Genomic DNA, 18872 nt, shown 5'->3' with positions numbered 1-18872 from the left:
TAATGCTGATTTAGGTGGCTCAGATAAACCAGAAGAATGCACTTACAGATATTCCTTAATTAAAATAAATGCATTAGTTTGGTTTGCTTGTACCCTTTTGAAATTGTGGATAGCAGATTTTTTAAAAAGGTGCTAATTTAAAACCACTTTGAAAATGTATAGTCTGCTTATCCTTAAAAACCTAAAATTAACTCAAGTTTTACTTTTATGACTATAACTAAGGAAACAATATGCAAAATTTGTCAAGTAAAGTAAACGTAAATCAAATGTGCGAACTGTTATTGTAACTTGAACCTTTTAAAAAATGGCAAAACTTCTGATTTCTTTCAAAAAATATATATAAGGTTAAAGCTTTGAAACATAAACTATCCTGTTTACTCTACATAACAAAACTAAAAGAAACAATGGTTGTTGCTTTTAAATATTTTCTTGCAGCAAGTGAATTCATGATTAAAACATGTGCTTTGTGTATACTATTAGAATATTGTAACAGAGAAGCCATATTAAACAGATTCATAAACATTCAAATGCATTAACAGGTAACAGGTAACTAAATAAAATGATTACCTCAGTGAATAAGCAAGACGTATTTCTTCAAGTTTCTCTTCAAATAGAAGCAGATTTCAAGGTCTTGCACTTCTTTTTATAAGCTGGAACAACAAACTCACTAGCCAATTAAATGTTATGTGCCCTCCCCTTAATTTGCCTGACAAACTAGTTTACTGAGACCATTTTAATAGCCTTTAGGAAGAGCAAATCAATCATCAATGCAATAAGAAGCATGTTTTGTTCACGCTTTTTTTGGTTTCAACAGCACACTACAATTCACCTGTTTTAAAAAAACTTTAAAATCTTTAAAGATTTTTTATTTTAAAACAAATATATGTTACATAACTGAATAATGTCTGCACTCAAGAAAATTCAAGTTGAGCAGATTGACAAAAGAGAAAGCACTAACCCAAATTCAAATAAAAGTTAGTGCTTTTGTTTTGTCTACCTGCATTCTTGTTACACACAGCAAAATGTAAAAAACACACTTAATAAATACAGACATGTAGTTTTTTGAAATACCTAAAATATGCGTTGGTTTAAAAAATACATCTAATTTAAAATATGGGTATAAGCTTGATTATAATGCTGGTTTATGTGGCACAAATAAACCAAAATAACGCACTTAAAGGTATTGAATAATTAAGTTAAATGCTTTAGTTTGGTTTGCTTATATCCAATTAAAAATTGAGGACTGCAGATTTTTGGTAACTATTCTCATTTAAAGCAGTTTTATTAATATACCGGCTGTTTAATAATTTAATAATAGGTAACTAAATAAATCAAATGATTATTTAAGTAAGTGAAAAGACATGTTTCTTTAAGTTTCACTTCAGCAAAAGACTTCTAATTTCTAATTCTTGTATTTCTAATTCTTGCATGTTTTTTATAAGCTGAACAGACTATAGAAACAGGGTCTGTTCCTTCTGATTGGCGGCAAGCAAATGTGGTACCAATATTCAAAAAGGGGTGTAAAAGGGAACCTGGAAACTATCGGCTGGTAAGCTTAACATCTGTTGTGGGTAAAATTTTTGAAGGGTTTCTAAGGGATACCATTATGGAATATCTCATTGTCAATAAATGTTTAACTCCATATCAACATGGATTTATGAAGGATCGCTCCTGTCAAACTAACCTGATCAGCTTCTATGAGGATGTAAGCTCTCAAATGGACAAAGGAGAATCATTGGATGTCATTTATCTCGACTTCTCTAAAGCATTTGACACTGTCCCACATAAAAGATTAGTAAGATGAGAAAGATTGGGCTAGGGAAAATGTGTGTAGATAGGTAGGTAACTGGCTTAGTGACAGAAAACAAAGAGTGGTTATTAATGGGGCATACTCAGATTGGGCCAGGGTTACTAGTGGGGTACCACAGGGTTCTGTATTGGGCCCCATACTATTTAATATATTTATTAATGATCTAGTGGATGGCTTACACAGTAAAATATCAGTATTTGCAGATGATACAAAACTATGTAAGGTAGTTAACACAAAGGAGGACAGTTTGCAACTACAGACAGATTTGAGTAAATTGGAGAATTGGGCTGAAAAATGGCAAATGAGGTTTAACACAGATAAGTGTAAGGTTATGCACATGGGAAGGAGAAACAGATGCTACAATTACTTACTAAATGTGAAACTGCTGGGGAAATCAGACATGGAAAAAGACTTAGGCATCTTAGTCAATATGATGCTAAATTGGAGTGCCCAGTGTCAGGCAGCTGCCACCAAAGCAAATAGGGTCATGGGATGCATTAGAAGAGGTCTGGGGACATGAGATGAAAACATAATTCTCCCTCTGTACAAATCACTCGTCAGACCACACTTGGAGTATTGTGTGCAATTTTGGACGCCGGTGCTCAAGAAAGATATTACTGAACTTGAAAGGGTTCAAAGGCAGGCTACTAAAATGATAACTGGAGTTGGTTCACTACAATACCCAGAAATGTTATCAAAATTAGGTCTATTTACTCTAGAAAAGAGAAGACTTAGGGGAGACCTAATATATATGTACAAGTATATCAGAGGGCAATACAGATATCTCTCCAATGAACTGTTTGCACCAAGGACTGTGACAAGAACAAGGGGCATTCTCTTCATTTGGAGGAAAGACAATTTCTGCACCAGCATAGAAGAGGGTTCTTCACGGTAAGAGCAGTGTTGCTCTGGAATTCTCTCCCTGAGGAAGTGGTGATGGGCAACTCACTGAATGAATTTAAGAAAGGAATGGATGCTTTTCTTGTGAGTAACAGTATAGAAGGTTATGAATAACATAATATTATATAGGTAGATGATTGACCCAGCTTAGGGGAAGGAATTTTTTTCCCTATGGAGAAAATTGGCTTCTACTCTGTGGGTTTTTTGCCTTCCCCAGGATCAACAATGCAGAACAGCTGCACTAAAAATAGGCTGAACTAGATGGACATAAGGTCTTCCTTCAGCCTTCAAAACTATGTTGCTATGTATGTTACTATGAACAATACACCCTGAAACCAATGAATGTTATGTTCCCTTCCCTTATATTGCCTTAAAAATAGTACACTGAGCCCAATTTTATGACCTTTATGAATAGGAAATCAGTTATCAACCGAATTGTTGACTATGCAATAAGAAATATATTTTGTTCAGGTATTTTTTCCTTTAGATTTACGAGTGAACTACACTTGACTTGTTCTGCAAAACTCTTAAAGGGTTTAGCCAATTTTTACTTTAAAATAAATATATGTTACCTAACTGAATAATATCTGCATTGTAGAAAATTCATGGTGAGCAGCTTGACAAAACAGAAAGCACTCACCCAAATTCAAATAAAGGATAGAGCCTTTGTTTTGCCTATTTGCATTCATGTTACACATAGTAAAAAGTAAAGAACACACGTAATAAATACAGACAAGTAAAGACAACATGCATTACTTGCGAAGAAAATCGATAAAAAAAGTTTCTTACATTTTCTTTTATAATGTAAATGAAGTTTTTTTACTTGTTTATAATAATAAAATAGCATTATCATTAAAAAAATATTATTCTTTTTTCCTTGCATTATCTTCATTCAAAATATATGAGGGTACATTTGTAACCTATGCTGCTTGTTATCGATGCAAAAATATCTCGACCCCTTATCTCGGAAGGGGGTGGAGATATTTTATTGAAATTTGGCCAATATATTCTGGACCAAAACTGCAGAGATGTCACGAAATTTCAGCCCTCTACAGCTTTTCGAAAAAAAGTTATTGCAATTTTAAAACGGAATAGGTACAATTGTACCTACTCAGGCGGACGAAGGTTAAGTAAGTAAAAAGACATGTTTCTTTAAGTTTCACTTAAGCAAGGGACTTCTTTTTATAAGCTGAACAATACTCCCTGAAACCAATGAATGTTATGTTCCCTTCCCTAACATTGCCTTAAAAAGAGTACACTGAGCCCAATTTTAAAACCTTTACTAATAGGAAATCAATTGTCAACTGAAGGGTTGACTATGCAGCAAGAAATATATTTTGTTCAGGTATTTTTTCATTTAGCTTTACGCGTGAACTACACTTGACTAGTTCTGCAAAACTCTTAAAGGGATTAGTCAATTTTTACCTTAAAATAAATATATGTTACCTAACTTAATAATATCTGCATTTAAGAAAATTAATGGTGAGCAGATTGACAAAACAGGAAGCACTTACCCAAATTCAAATAAAGGTTAGTGCCTTTGTTTTGCCTATCAGCATTCATGTTACACATAGTAAAATGAAAAGAACACACGTAATAAAGACAGACAAGTACATTTTTTTCTGATACCTAAGAATACTTAAAATATTTGTAGACTTAAAAAATTACACTGGATTGAAAACATGAAGAGAAGCATGAATATAATGCTGATTTATGTGGGTCAGATAAACCAAAAGAATGCACTTACAGATAATCAATAATTAAAATAAATGCTTTAGTTTGGTTTGCTTGTACCCTTTTGAAATTGTGGATAGCAGATTTTTTTTAAAAAGGTGCTAATTCAAAACCACTTTGAAAATATATAGTCTGCTTATCCTTAAAAACCTAACATTAACTCAAGTTTTACCTTTATGACTATAACTAAGGAAACAATATGCAAAATCTGTCAGGTAAAGTAAACGTAAAACAAATGTGTGAACTGTTATTGTAACTTGTACCTTTTAAAAAATGGAAAAACTTCTGATTTCATTCAAGAAAGATATATATGGTTAAATCTTTGAAACATAAACTATCCTATTTATTCTACCTCACAAAACTATAAGAAACAATTTGTTGTTTTTAAAAATTTTCTTGCAACAATTGAATTAATGATTAAAACATGTGTTTTCTGTATACTATTAGAATATTTTAACAGAGAAGCCATATTAAACAGGTTCATAAACATCCAAATGCATTAACACATAACAGGTAACTAAATAAATCAAATGATTACCTCAGTGAATAAGCAAAACCTATTTCTTCAAGTTTCTCTTCAAACAGAGGCAGATTTCAAGTTCTTGCACTTCTTTTTATAAGCTGGAACAATAAACTCTCTAACCAATTAAATGTTAAGTGCCCTCCCCTTAATTTGCCTGACAAACTAGTTTACTGAGACCATTTTAAAAGTCTTTAGGAAGAGCAAATCAATTATCAACTGAATGAGTGACTATGCAATAAGAAGCATGTTTTGTTCTCGCTTTTTTTGGTTTCAACAGCACACTACACTTGACCTGTTTTAAAAAAACTTTAAAATCTTTAATCATTTTTTAGTTTAAAACAAATATATGTTACATAACTGAATAATGTCTGCACTCAAGAAAATTCAAGTTGAGCAGATTGACAAAAGAGAAAGCAGTAACCCAAATTCAAATAAAAGTTAGTGCTTTTGTTTTGTCTACCTGCATTCTTGTTACACACAGCAAAATGTAAAAAACACACTTAATAAATACAGACATGCAGTTTTTTGAAACACCTAAAAATATGTGTTGGTTTAGAAAATACATCAAGTTTAAAATATGGGTATAAGCTTGATTATAATGCTGGTTTATGTGGCACAATTAAAACCAAAATAACGCACTTAAAGATATTGAATAACTAAGGTAAATGCTTTAGTTTGGTTTGCTTGCATCCAACTTAAAATTTAGGAATGCAGGTTTTTGGTAACTATTCTCTTTTAAAGCAGTTTTATTGACATACCGGCTGTTTAATAATTTAATAATAGGTAACTAAATAAATCAAATGATTATTTAAGTAAAAAGACATGTTTCTTTAAGTTTCACTTCAGCAAAAGACTTCTAATTTCTAATTCTTGTATTTCTAATTCTTGCATGTTTTTTATAAGCTGAACAGACTATAGAAACAGGGTCTGTTCCTTCTGATTGGCGGCAAGCAAATGTGGTACCAATATTCAAAAAGGGGTGTAAAAGGGAACCTGGAAACTATCGGCTGGTAAGCTTAACATCTGTTGTGGGTAAAATTTTTGAAGGGTTTCTAAGGGATACCATTATGGAATATCTCATTGTCAATAAATGTTTAACTCCATATCAACATGGATTTATGAAGGATCGCTCCTGTCAAACTAACCTGATCAGCTTCTATGAGGATGTAAGCTCTCAAATGGACAAAGGAGAATCATTGGATGTCATTTATCTCGACTTCTCTAAAGCATTTGACACTGTCCCACATAAAAGATTAGTAAGATGAGAAAGATTGGGCTAGGGAAAATGTGTGTAGATAGGTAGGTAACTGGCTTAGTGACAGAAAACAAAGAGTGGTTATTAATGGGGCATACTCAGATTGGGCCAGGGTTACTAGTGGGGTACCACAGGGTTCTGTATTGGGCCCCATACTATTTAATATATTTATTAATGATCTAGTGGATGGCTTACACAGTAAAATATCAGTATTTGCAGATGATACAAAACTATGTAAGGTAGTTAACACAAAGGAGGACAGTTTGCAACTACAGACAGATTTGAGTAAATTGGAGAATTGGGCTGAAAAATGGCAAATGAGGTTTAACACAGATAAGTGTAAGGTTATGCACATGGGAAGGAGAAACAGATGCTACAATTACTTACTAAATGTGAAACTGCTGGGGAAATCAGACATGGAAAAAGACTTAGGCATCTTAGTCAATATGATGCTAAATTGGAGTGCCCAGTGTCAGGCAGCTGCCACCAAAGCAAATAGGGTCATGGGATGCATTAGAAGAGGTCTGGGGACATGAGATGAAAACATAATTCTCCCTCTGTACAAATCACTCGTCAGACCACACTTGGAGTATTGTGTGCAATTTTGGACGCCGGTGCTCAAGAAAGATATTACTGAACTTGAAAGGGTTCAAAGGCAGGCTACTAAAATGATAACTGGAGTTGGTTCACTACAATACCCAGAAATGTTATCAAAATTAGGTCTATTTACTCTAGAAAAGAGAAGACTTAGGGGAGACCTAATATATATGTACAAGTATCTCAGAGGGCAATACAGATATCTCTCCAATGAACTGTTTGCACCAAGGACTGTGACAAGAACAAGGGGCATTCTCTTCATTTGGAGGAAAGACAATTTCTGCACCAGCATAGAAGAGGGTTCTTCACGGTAAGAGCAGTGTTGCTCTGGAATTCTCTCCCTGAGGAAGTGGTGATGGGCAACTCACTGAATGAATTTAAGAAAGGAATGGATGCTTTTCTTGTGAGTAACAGTATAGAAGGTTATGAATAAAATAATATTATATAGGTAGATGATTGACCCAGCTTAGGGGAAGGAATTTTTTTCCCTATGGAGAAAATTGGCTTCTACTCTGTGGGTTTTTTGCCTTCCCCAGATCAACAATGCAGAACAGCTGCACTAAAAATAGGCTGAACTAGATGGACATAAGGTCTTCCTTCAGCCTTCAAAACTATGTTGCTATGTATGTTACTATGAACAATACACCCTGAAACCAATGAATGTTATGTTCCCTTCCCTTATATTGCCTTAAAAATAGTACACTGAGCCCAATTTTATGACCTTTATGAATAGGAAATCAGTTATCAACCGAATTGTTGACTATGCAATAAGAAATATATTTTGTTCAGGTATTTTTTCCTTTAGATTTACGAGTGAACTACACTTGACTTGTTCTGCAAAACTCTTAAAGGGTTTAGTCAATTTTTACTTTAAAATAAATATATGTTACCTAACTGAATAATATCTGCATTGTAGAAAATTCATGGTGAGCAGCTTGACAAAACAGAAAGCACTCACCCAAATTCAAATAAAGGATAGAGCCTTTGTTTTGCCTATTTGCATTCATGTTACACATAGTAAAAAGTAAAGAACACACGTAATAAATACAGACAAGTAAATGCAACATGCATTACTTGCGAAGAAAATCGATAAAAAAAGTTTCTTACATTTTCTTTTATAATGTAAATGAAGTTTTTTTACTTGTTTATAATAATAAAATAGCATTATCATTAAAAAAATATTATTCTTTTTTCCTTGCATTATCTTCATTCAAAATATATGAGGGTACATTTGTAACCTATGCTGCTTGTTATCGATGCAAAAATATCTCGACCCCTTATCTCGGAAGGGGGTGGAGATATTTTATTGAAATTTGGCCAATATATTCTGGACCAAAACTGCAGAGATGTCACGAAATTTCAGCCCTCTACGGCTTTTCGAAAAAAAGTTATTGCAATTTTAAAACGGAATAGGTACAATTGTACCTACTCAGGCGGACGAAGGTTAAGTAAGTAAAAAGACATGTTTCTTTAAGTTTCACTTAAGCAAGGGACTTCTTTTTATAAGCTGAACAATACTCCCTGAAACCAATGAATGTTATGTTCCCTTCCCTAACATTGCCTTAAAAAGAGTACACTGAGCCCAATTTTAAGACCTTTACTAATAGGAAATCAATTGTCAACTGAAGGGTTGACTATGCAGCAAGAAATATATTTTGTTCAGGTATTTTTTCATTTAGCTTTACGCGTGAACTACACTTGACTAGTTCTGCAAAACTCTTAAAGGGATTAGTCAATTTTTACCTTAACATAAATATATGTTACCTAACTTAATAATATCTGCATTTAAGAAAATTAATGGTGAGCAGATTGACAAAACAGGAAGCACTTACCCAAATTCAAATAAAGGTTATTGCCTATGTTTTGCCTATAAGCATTCATGTTACACATAGTAAAATGAAAAGAACACACGTAATAAAGACAGACAAGTACATTTTTTCTAATACCTAAGAATACTTATAATATTTGTAGACTTAAAAAATTACACTGGATTGAAAACATGAAGAGAAGCATGAATATATTGCTGATTTATGTGGCTCAGATAAACCAAAAGAATGCACTTACAGATAATCAATAAGTAAATAAATGCTTTAGTTTGGTTTGCTTGTACCCTTTTGAAATTGTGGATAGCAGATTTTTTTTAAAAAGGTGCTAATTCAAAACCACTTTGAAAATATATAGTCTGCTTATCCTTAAAAACCTAACATTAACTCAAGTTTTACCTTTATGACTATAACTAAGGAAACAATATGCAAAATCTGTCAGGTAAAGTAAACGTAAAACAAATGTGTGAACTGTTATTGTAACTTGTACCTTTTAAAAAATGGAAAAACTTCTGATTTCATTCAAGAAAGATATATATGGTTAAAGCTTTGAAACATAAACTATCCTATTTATTCTACCTCACAAAACTGTAAGAAACAATTTGTTGTTTTTAAAAATTTTCTTGCAACAATTGAATTAATGATTAAAACATGTGTTTTCTGTATACTATTAGAATATTTTAACAGAGAAGCCATATTAAACAGGTTCATAAACATCCAAATGCATTAACACATAACAGGTAACTAAATAAATCAAATGATTACCTCAGTGAATAAGCAAGACCTATTTCTTCAAGTTTCTCTTCAAACAGAGGCAGATTTCAAGTTCTTGCACTTCTTTTTATAAGCTGGAACAATAAACTCTCTAACCAATTAAATGTTAAGTGCCCTCCCCTTAATTTGCCTGACAAACTAGTTTACTGAGACCATTTTAATAGTCTTTAGGAAGGGCAAATCAATTATCAACTGAATGAGTGACTATGCAATAAGAAGCATGTTTTGTTCTCGCTTTTTTTGGTTTCAACAGCACACTACACTTGACCTGTTTTAAAAAAACTTTAAAATCTTTAATCATTTTTTAGTTTAAAACAAATATATGTTACATAACTGAATAATGTCTGCACTCAAGAAAATTCAAGTTGAGCAGATTGACAAAAGAGAAAGCAGTAACCCAAATTCAAATAAAAGTTAGTGCTTTTGTTTTGTCTACCTGCATTCTTGTTACACACAGCAAAATGTAAAAAACACACTTAATAAATACAGACATGCAGTTTTTTGAAACACCTAAAAATGTGTGTTGGTTTAGAAAATACATCTAGTTTAAAATATGGGTATAAGCTTGACTATAATGCTGGTTTATGTGGCACAATTAAAACCAAAATAACGCACTTAAAGATATTGAATAACTAAGGTAAATGCTTTAGTTTGGTTTGCTTGCATCCAAATTAAAATTTAGCAATGCAGGTTTTTGGTAACTATTCTCATTTAAAGCAGTTTTATTAATATACCAGCCGTTTAATAATTTAATAATAGGTAACTAAATAAATCAAATGATTATTTAAGTAAAAAGACATGTTTCTTTAAGTTTCACTTCAGCAAGGGACTTCTAATTTCTAATTCTTGCATGATTTTTATAACCTGAACAATACACCCTGAAACAAATGAATGTTATGTTCCCTTCCCTTAAATTGCCTTAAAAATAGTACACTGAGCCTAATTTTATGCCCTTTACGAATAGGAAATCAATTATCAACCAAAGGGTTGACTATGCAATAAGAAATATATTTTGTTCTGGTATTTTTTCATTTAGCTTTACGAGTGAGCTACAGTTGACTTTTTCTGCAAAACTCTTAAAGGGTGTAGTAAATTTTGACTTTAAAATAAATATATGTTACCTAACTGAATAATATCTGCTTTGAAGAACATTCATGGTGAGCAGATTGACAAAACAGAAAGCACTCACCCAAATTCAAATAAAGGATAGAGCCTTTGTTTTGCCTATCTGCATTCATGTTACACATAGTAAAAAGTAAAGAACACACGTAATAAATACAGACAAGTAAATTTTTTCCAATACCTAACAATACCTAAATATATTTGTAGACTTAAAAAATTACACTGGATTTAAAAGATGAAGATAAACATGAATATAATGCTGATTTAGGTGGCTCAGATAAACCAGAAGAATGCACTTACAGATATTCCTTAATTAAAATAAATGCATTAGTTTGGTTTGCTTGTACCCTTTTGAAATTGTGGATAGCAGATTTTTTAAAAAGGTGCTAATTTAAAACCACTTTGAAAATGTATAGTCTGCTTATCCTTAAAAACCTAAAATTAACTCAAGTTTTACTTTTATGACTATAACTAAGGAAACAATATGCAAAATCTGTCAAGTAAAGTAAACGTAAAACAAATGTGCGAACTGGTATTGTAACTTGAACCTTTTAAAAAATGGCAAAACTTCTGATTTCTTTCAAAAAATATATATAAGGTTAAAGCTTTGAAACATAAACTATCCTGTTTACTCTACATAACAAAACTAAAAGAAACAATGGTTGTTGCTTTTAAATATTTTCTTGCAGCAAGTGAATTCATGATTAAAACATGTGCTTTGTGTATACTATTAGAATATTGTAACAGAGAAGCCATATTAAACAGATTCATAAACATTCAAATGCATTAACAGGTAACAGGTAACTAAATAAAATGATTACCTCAGTGAATAAGCAAGACGTATTTCTTCAAGTTTCTCTTCAAATAGAAGCAGATTTCAAGGTCTTGCACTTCTTTTTATAAGCTGGAACAACAAACTCACTAGCCAATTAAATGTTATGTGCCCTCCCCTTAATTTGCCTGACAAACTAGTTTACTGAGACCATTTTAATAGCCTTTAGGAAGAGCAAATTAATCATCAATGCAATAAGAAGCATGTTTTGTTCACGCTTTTTTTGGTTTCAACAGCACACTACAATTCACCTGTTTTAAAAAAACTTTAAAATCTTTAAAGATTTTTTATTTTAAAACAAATATATGTTACATAACTGAATAATGTCTGCACTCAAGAAAATTCAAGTTGAGCAGATTGACAAAAGAGAAAGCACTAACCCAAATTCAAATAAAAGTTAGTGCTTTTGTTTTGTCTACCTGCATTCTTGTTACACACAGCAAAATGTAAAAAACACACTTAATAAATACAGACATGTAGTTTTTTGAAATACCTAAAATATGCGTTGGTTTAAAAAATACATCTAATTTAAAATATGGGTATAAGCTTGATTATAATGCTGGTTTATGTGGCACAAATAAACCAAAATAACGCACTTAAAGGTATTGAATAATTAAGTTAAATGCTTTAGTTTGGTTTGCTTATATCCAATTAAAAATTGAGGACTGCAGATTTTTGGTAACTATTCTCATTTAAAGCAGTTTTATTAATATACCGGCTGTTTAATAATTTAATAATAGGTAACTAAATAAATCAAATGATTATTTAAGTAAGTGAAAAGACATGTTTCTTTAAGTTTCACTTCAGCAAAAGACTTCTAATTTCTAATTCTTGTATTTCTAATTCTTGCATGTTTTTTATAAGCTGAACAGACTATAGAAACAGGGTCTGTTCCTTCTGATTGGCGGCAAGCAAATGTGGTACCAATATTCAAAAAGGGGTGTAAAAGGGAACCTGGAAACTATCGGCTGGTAAGCTTAACATCTGTTGTGGGTAAAATTTTTGAAGGGTTTCTAAGGGATACCATTATGGAATATCTCATTGTCAATAAATGTTTAACTCCATATCAACATGGATTTATGAAGGATCCCTCCTGTCAAACTAACCTGATCAGCTTCTATGAGGATGTAAGCTCTCAAATGGACAAAGGAGAATCATTGGATGTCATTTATCTCGACTTCTCTAAAGCATTTGACACTGTCCCACATAAAAGATTAGTAAGATGAGAAAGATTGGGCTAGGGAAAATGTGTGTAGATAGGTAGGTAACTGGCTTAGTGACAGAAAACAAAGAGTGGTTATTAATGGGGCATACTCAGATTGGGCCAGGGTTACTAGTGGGGTACCACAGGGTTCTGTATTGGGCCCCATACTATTTAATATATTTATTAATGATCTAGTGGATGGCTTACACAGTAAAATATCAGTATTTGCAGATGATACAAAACTATGTAAGGTAGTTAACACAAAGGAGGACAGTTTGCAACTACAGACAGATTTGAGTAAATTGGAGAATTGGGCTGAAAAATGGCAAATGAGGTTTAACACAGATAAGTGTAAGGTTATGCACATGGGAAGGAGAAACAGATGCTACAATTACTTACTAAATGTGAAACTGCTGGGGAAATCAGACATGGAAAAAGACTTAGGCATCTTAGTCAATATGATGCTAAATTGGAGTGCCCAGTGTCAGGCAGCTGCCACCAAAGCAAATAGGGTCATGGGATGCATTAGAAGAGGTCTGGGGACATGAGATGAAAACATAATTCTCCCTCTGTACAAATCACTCGTCAGACCACACTTGGAGTATTGTGTGCAATTTTGGACGCCGGTGCTCAAGAAAGATATTACTGAACTTGAAAGGGTTCAAAGGCAGGCTACTAAAATGATAACTGGAGTTGGTTCACTACAATACCCAGAAATGTTATCAAAATTAGGTCTATTTACTCTAGAAAAGAGAAGACTTAGGGGAGACCTAATATATATGTACAAGTATATCAGAGGGCAATACAGATCTCTCTCCAATGAACTGTTTGCACCAAGGACTGTGACAAGAACAAGGGGCATTCTCTTCATTTGGAGGAAAGACAATTTCTGTACCAGCATAGAAGAGGGTTCTTCATGGTAAGAGCAGTGTTGCTCTGGAATTCTCTCCCTGAGGAAGTGGTGATGGGCAACTCACTGAATGAATTTAAGAAAGGAATGGATGCTTTTCTTGTGAGTAACAGTATAGAAGGTTATGAATAACATAATATTATATAGGTAGATGATTGACCCAGCTTAGGGGAAGGAATTTTTTTCCCTATGGAGAAAATTGGCTTCTACTCTGTGGGTTTTTTGCCTTCCCCAGGATCAACAATGCAGAACAGCTGCACTAAAAATAGGCTGAACTAGATGGACATAAGGTCTTCCTTCAGCCTTCAAAACTATGTTGCTATGTATGTTACTATGAACAATACACCCTGAAACCAATGAATGTTATGTTCCCTTCCCTTATATTGCCTTAAAAATAGTACACTGAGCCCAATTTTATGACCTTTATGAATAGGAAATCAGTTATCAACCGAATTGTTGACTATGCAATAAGAAATATATTTTGTTCAGGTATTTTTTCCTTTAGATTTACGAGTGAACTACACTTGACTTGTTCTGCAAAACTCTTAAAGGGTTTAGTCAATTTTTACTTTAAAATAAATATATGTTACCTAACTGAATAATATCTGCATTGTAGAAAATTCATGGTGAGCAGCTTGACAAAACAGAAAGCACTCACCCAAATTCAAATAAAGGATAGAGCCTTTGTTTTGCCTATTTGCATTCATGTTACACATAGTAAAAAGTAAAGAACACACGTAATAAATACAGACAAGTAAAGACAACATGCATTACTTGCGAAGAAAATCGATAAAAAAAGTTTCTTACATTTTCTTTTATAATGTAAATGAAGTTTTTTTACTTGTTTATAATAATAAAATAGCATTATCATTAAAAAAATATTATTCTTTTTTCCTTGCATTATCTTCATTCAAAATATATGAGGGTACATTTGTAACCTATGCTGCTTGTTATCGATGCAAAAATATCTCGACCCCTTATCTCGGAAGGGGGTGGAGATATTTTATTGAAATTTGGCCAATATATTCTGGACCAAAACTGCAGAGATGTCACGAAATTTCAGCCCTCTACGGCTTTTCGAAAAAAAGTTATTGCAATTTTAAAACGGAATAGGTACAATTGTACCTACTCAGGCGGACGAAGGTTAAGTAAGTAAAAAGACATGTTTCTTTAAGTTTCACTTAAGCAAGGGACTTCTTTTTATAAGCTGAACAATACTCCCTGAAACCAATGAATGTTATGTTCCCTTCCCTAACATTGCCTTAAAAAGAGTACACTGAGCCCAATTTTAAAACCTTTACTAATAGGAAATCAATTGTCAACTGAAGGGTTGACTATGCAGCAAGAAATATATTTTGTTCAGGTATTTTTTCATTTAGCTTTACGCGTGAACTACACTTGACTAGTTCTGCAAAACTCTTAAAGGGATTAGTCAATTTTTACCTTAAAATAAATATATGTTACCTAACTTAATAATATCTGCATTTAAGAAAATTAATGGTGAGCAGATTGACAAAACAGGAAGCACTTACCCAAATTCAAATAAAGGTTAGTGCCTTTGTTTTGCCTATCAGCATTCATGTTACACATAGTAAAATGAAAAGAACACACGTAGTAAAGACAGACAAGTACATTTTTTCTAATACCTAAGAATACTTAAAATATTTGTAGACTTAAAAAATTACACTGGATTGAAAACATGAAGAGAAGCATTGAACATAATGCTGATTTATGCTGATTTATGTGGCTCAGATAAACCAAAAGAATGCACTTACAGATAATCAATAATTAAAATAAATGCTTTAGTTTGGTTTGCTTGTACCCTTTTGAAATTGTGGATAGCAGATTTTTTTTAAAAAGGTGCTAATTCAAAACCACTTTGAAAATATATAGTCTGCTTATCCTTAAAAACCTAACATTAACTCAAGTTTTACCTTTATGACTATAACTAAGGAAACAATATGCAAAATCTGTCAGGTAAAGTAAACGTAAAACAAATGTGTGAACTGTTATTGTAACTTGTACCTTTTAAAAAATGGAAAAACTTCTGATTTCATTCAAGAAAGATATATATGGTTAAAGCTTTGAAACATAAACTATCCTATTTATTCTACCTCACAAAACTATAAGAAACAATTTGTTGTTTTTAAAAATTTTCTTGCAACAATTGAATTAATGATTAAAACATGTGTTTTCTGTATACTATTAGAATATTTTAACAGAGAAGCCATATTAAACAGGTTCATAAACATCCAAATGCATTAACACATAACAGGTAACTAAATAAATCAAATGATTACCTCAGTGAATAAGCAAGACCTATTTCTTCAAGTTTCTCTTCAAACAGAGGCAGATTTCAAGTTCTTGCACTTCTTTTTATAAGCTGGAACAATAAACTCTCTAACCAATTAAATGTTAAGTGCCCTCCCCTTAATTTGCCTGACAAACTAGTTTACTGAGACCATTTTAATAGTCTTTAGGAAGGGCAAATCAATTATCAACTGAATGAGTGACTATGCAATAAGAAGCATGTTTTGTTCTCGCTTTTTTTGGTTTCAACAGCACACTACACTTGACCTGTTTTAAAAAAACTTTAAAATCTTTAATCATTTTTTAGTTTAAAACAAATATATGTTACATAACTGAATAATGTCTGCACTCAAGAAAATTCAAGTTGAGCAGATTGACAAAAGAGAAAGCAGTAACCCAAATTCAAATAAAAGTTAGTGCTTTTGTTTTGTCTACCTGCATTCTTGTTACACACAGCAAAATGTAAAAAACACACTTAATAAATACAGACATGCAGTTTTTTGAAACACCTAAAAATATGTGTTGGTTTAGAAAATACATCAAGTTTAAAATATGGGTATAAGCTTGATTATAATGCTGGTTTATGTGGCACAATTAAAACCAAAATAACGCACTTAAAGATATTGAATAACTAAGGTAAATGCTTTAGTTTGGTTTGCTTGCATCCAACTTAAAATTTAGGAATGCAGGTTTTTGGTAACTATTCTCATTTAAAGCAGTTTTATTAACATACCGGCTGTTTAATAATTTAATAATAAGTAACTAAATAAATCAAATGATTATTTAAGTAAAAAGACATGTTTCTTTAAGTTTCACTTCAGCAAAAGACTTCTAATTTCTAATTCTTGTATTTCTAATTCTTGCATGTTTTTTATAAGCTGAACAGACTATAGAAACAGGGTCTGTTCCTTCTGATTGGCGGCAAGCAAATGTGGTACCAATATTCAAAAAGGGGTGTAAAAGGGAACCTGGAAACTATCGGCTGGTAAGTTTAACATCTGTTGTGGGTAAAATTTTTGAAGGGTTTCTAAGGGATACCATTATGGAATATCTCATTGTCAATAAATGTTTAACTCCATATCAACATGGATTTATGAAGGATCGCTCCTGTCAAACTAACCTGATCAGCTTCTATGAGGATGTAAGCTCTCAAATGGACAAAGGAGAATCATTGGATGTCATTTATCTCGACTTCTCTAAAGCATTTGACACTGTCCCACATAAAAGATTAGTAAGATGAGAAAGATTGGGCTAGGGAAAATGTGTGTAGATAGGTAGGTAACTGGCTTAGTGACAGAAAACAAAGAGTGGTTATTAATGGGGCATACTCAGATTGGGCCAGGGTTACTAGTGGGGTACCACAGGGTTCTGTATTGGGCCCCATACTATTTAATATATTTATTAATGATCTAGTGGATGGCTTACACAGTAAAATATCAGTATTTGCAGATGATACAAAACTATGTAAGGTAGTTAACACAAAGGAGGACAGTTTGCAACTACAGACAGATTTGAGTAAATTGGAGAATTGGGCTGAAAAATGGCAAATGAGGTTTAACACAGATAAGTGTAAGGTTATGCACATGGGAAGGAGAAACAGATGCTACAATTACTTACTAAATGTGAAACTGCTGGGGAAATCAGACATGGAAAAAGACTTAGGCATCTTAGTCAATATGATGCTAAATTGGAGTGCCCAGTGTCAGGCAGCTGCCACCAAAGCAAATAGGGTCATGGGATGCATTAGAAGAGGTCTGGGGACATGAGATGAAAACATAATTCTCCCTCTGTACAAATCACTCGTCAGACCACACTTGGAGTATTGTGTGCAATTTTGGACGCCGGTGCTCAAGAAAGATATTACTGAACTTGAAAGGGTTCAAAGGCAGGCTACTAAAATGATAACTGGAGTTGGTTCACTACAATACCCAGAAATGTTATCAAAATTAGGTCTATTTACTCTAGAAAAGAGAAGACTTAGGGGAGACCTAATATATATGTACAAGTATCTCAGAGGGCAATACAGATATCTCTCCAATGAACTGTTTGCACCAAGGACTGTGACAAGAACAAGGGGCATTCTCTTCATTTGGAGGAAAGACAATTTCTGTACCAGCATAGAAGAGGGTTCTTCATGGTAAGAGCAGTGTTGCTCTGGAATTCTCTCCCTGAGGAAGTGGTGATGGGCAACTCACTGAATGAATTTAAGAAAGGAATGGATGCTTTTCTTGTGAGTAACAGTATAGAAGGTTATGAATAACATAATATTATATAGGTAGATGATTGACCCAGCTTAGGGGAAGGAATTTTTTTCCCTATGGAGAAAATTGGCTTCTACTCTGTGGGTTTTTTGCCTTCCCCAGGATCAACAATGCAGAACAGCTGCACTAAAAATAGGCTGAACTAGATGGACATAAGGTCTTCCTTCAGCCTTCAAAACTATGTTGCTATGTATGTTACTATGAACAATACACCCTGAAACCAATGAATGTTATGTTCCCTTCCCTTATATTGCCTTAAAAATAGTACACTGAGCCCAATTTTATGACCTTTATGAATAGGAAATCAGTTATCAACCGAATTGTTGACTATGCAATAAGAAATATATTTTGTTCAGGTATTTTTTCCTTTAGATTTACGAGTGAACTACACTTGACTTGTTCTGCAAAACTCTTAAAGGGTTTAGTCAATTTTTACTTTAAAATAAATATATGTTACCTAACTGAATAATATCTGCATTGTAGAAAATTCATGGTGAGCAGCTTGACAAAACAGAAAGCACTCACCCAAATTCAAATAAAGGATAGAGCCTTTGTTTTGCCTATTTGCATTCATGTTACACATAGTAAAAAGTAAAGAACACACGTAATAAATACAGACAAGTAAAGACAACATGCATTACTTGCGAAGAAAATCGATAAAAAAAGTTTCTTACATTTTCTTTTATAATGTAAATGAAGTTTTTTTACTTGTTTATGATAATAAAATAGCATTATCATTAAAAAAATATTATTCTTTTTTCCTTGCATTATCTTCATTCAAAATATATGAGGGTACATTTGTAACCTATGCTGCTTG

This window comes from Dendrobates tinctorius, unplaced genomic scaffold (assembly GCF_039654945.1).
Source record: "Dendrobates tinctorius isolate UK_male_01 unplaced genomic scaffold, ASM3965494v1 ptg000036l, whole genome shotgun sequence".
Taxonomy (NCBI): Eukaryota; Metazoa; Chordata; class Amphibia; order Anura; family Dendrobatidae; genus Dendrobates; species Dendrobates tinctorius.
Note: the sequence above shows the minus strand (reverse complement) of the source record.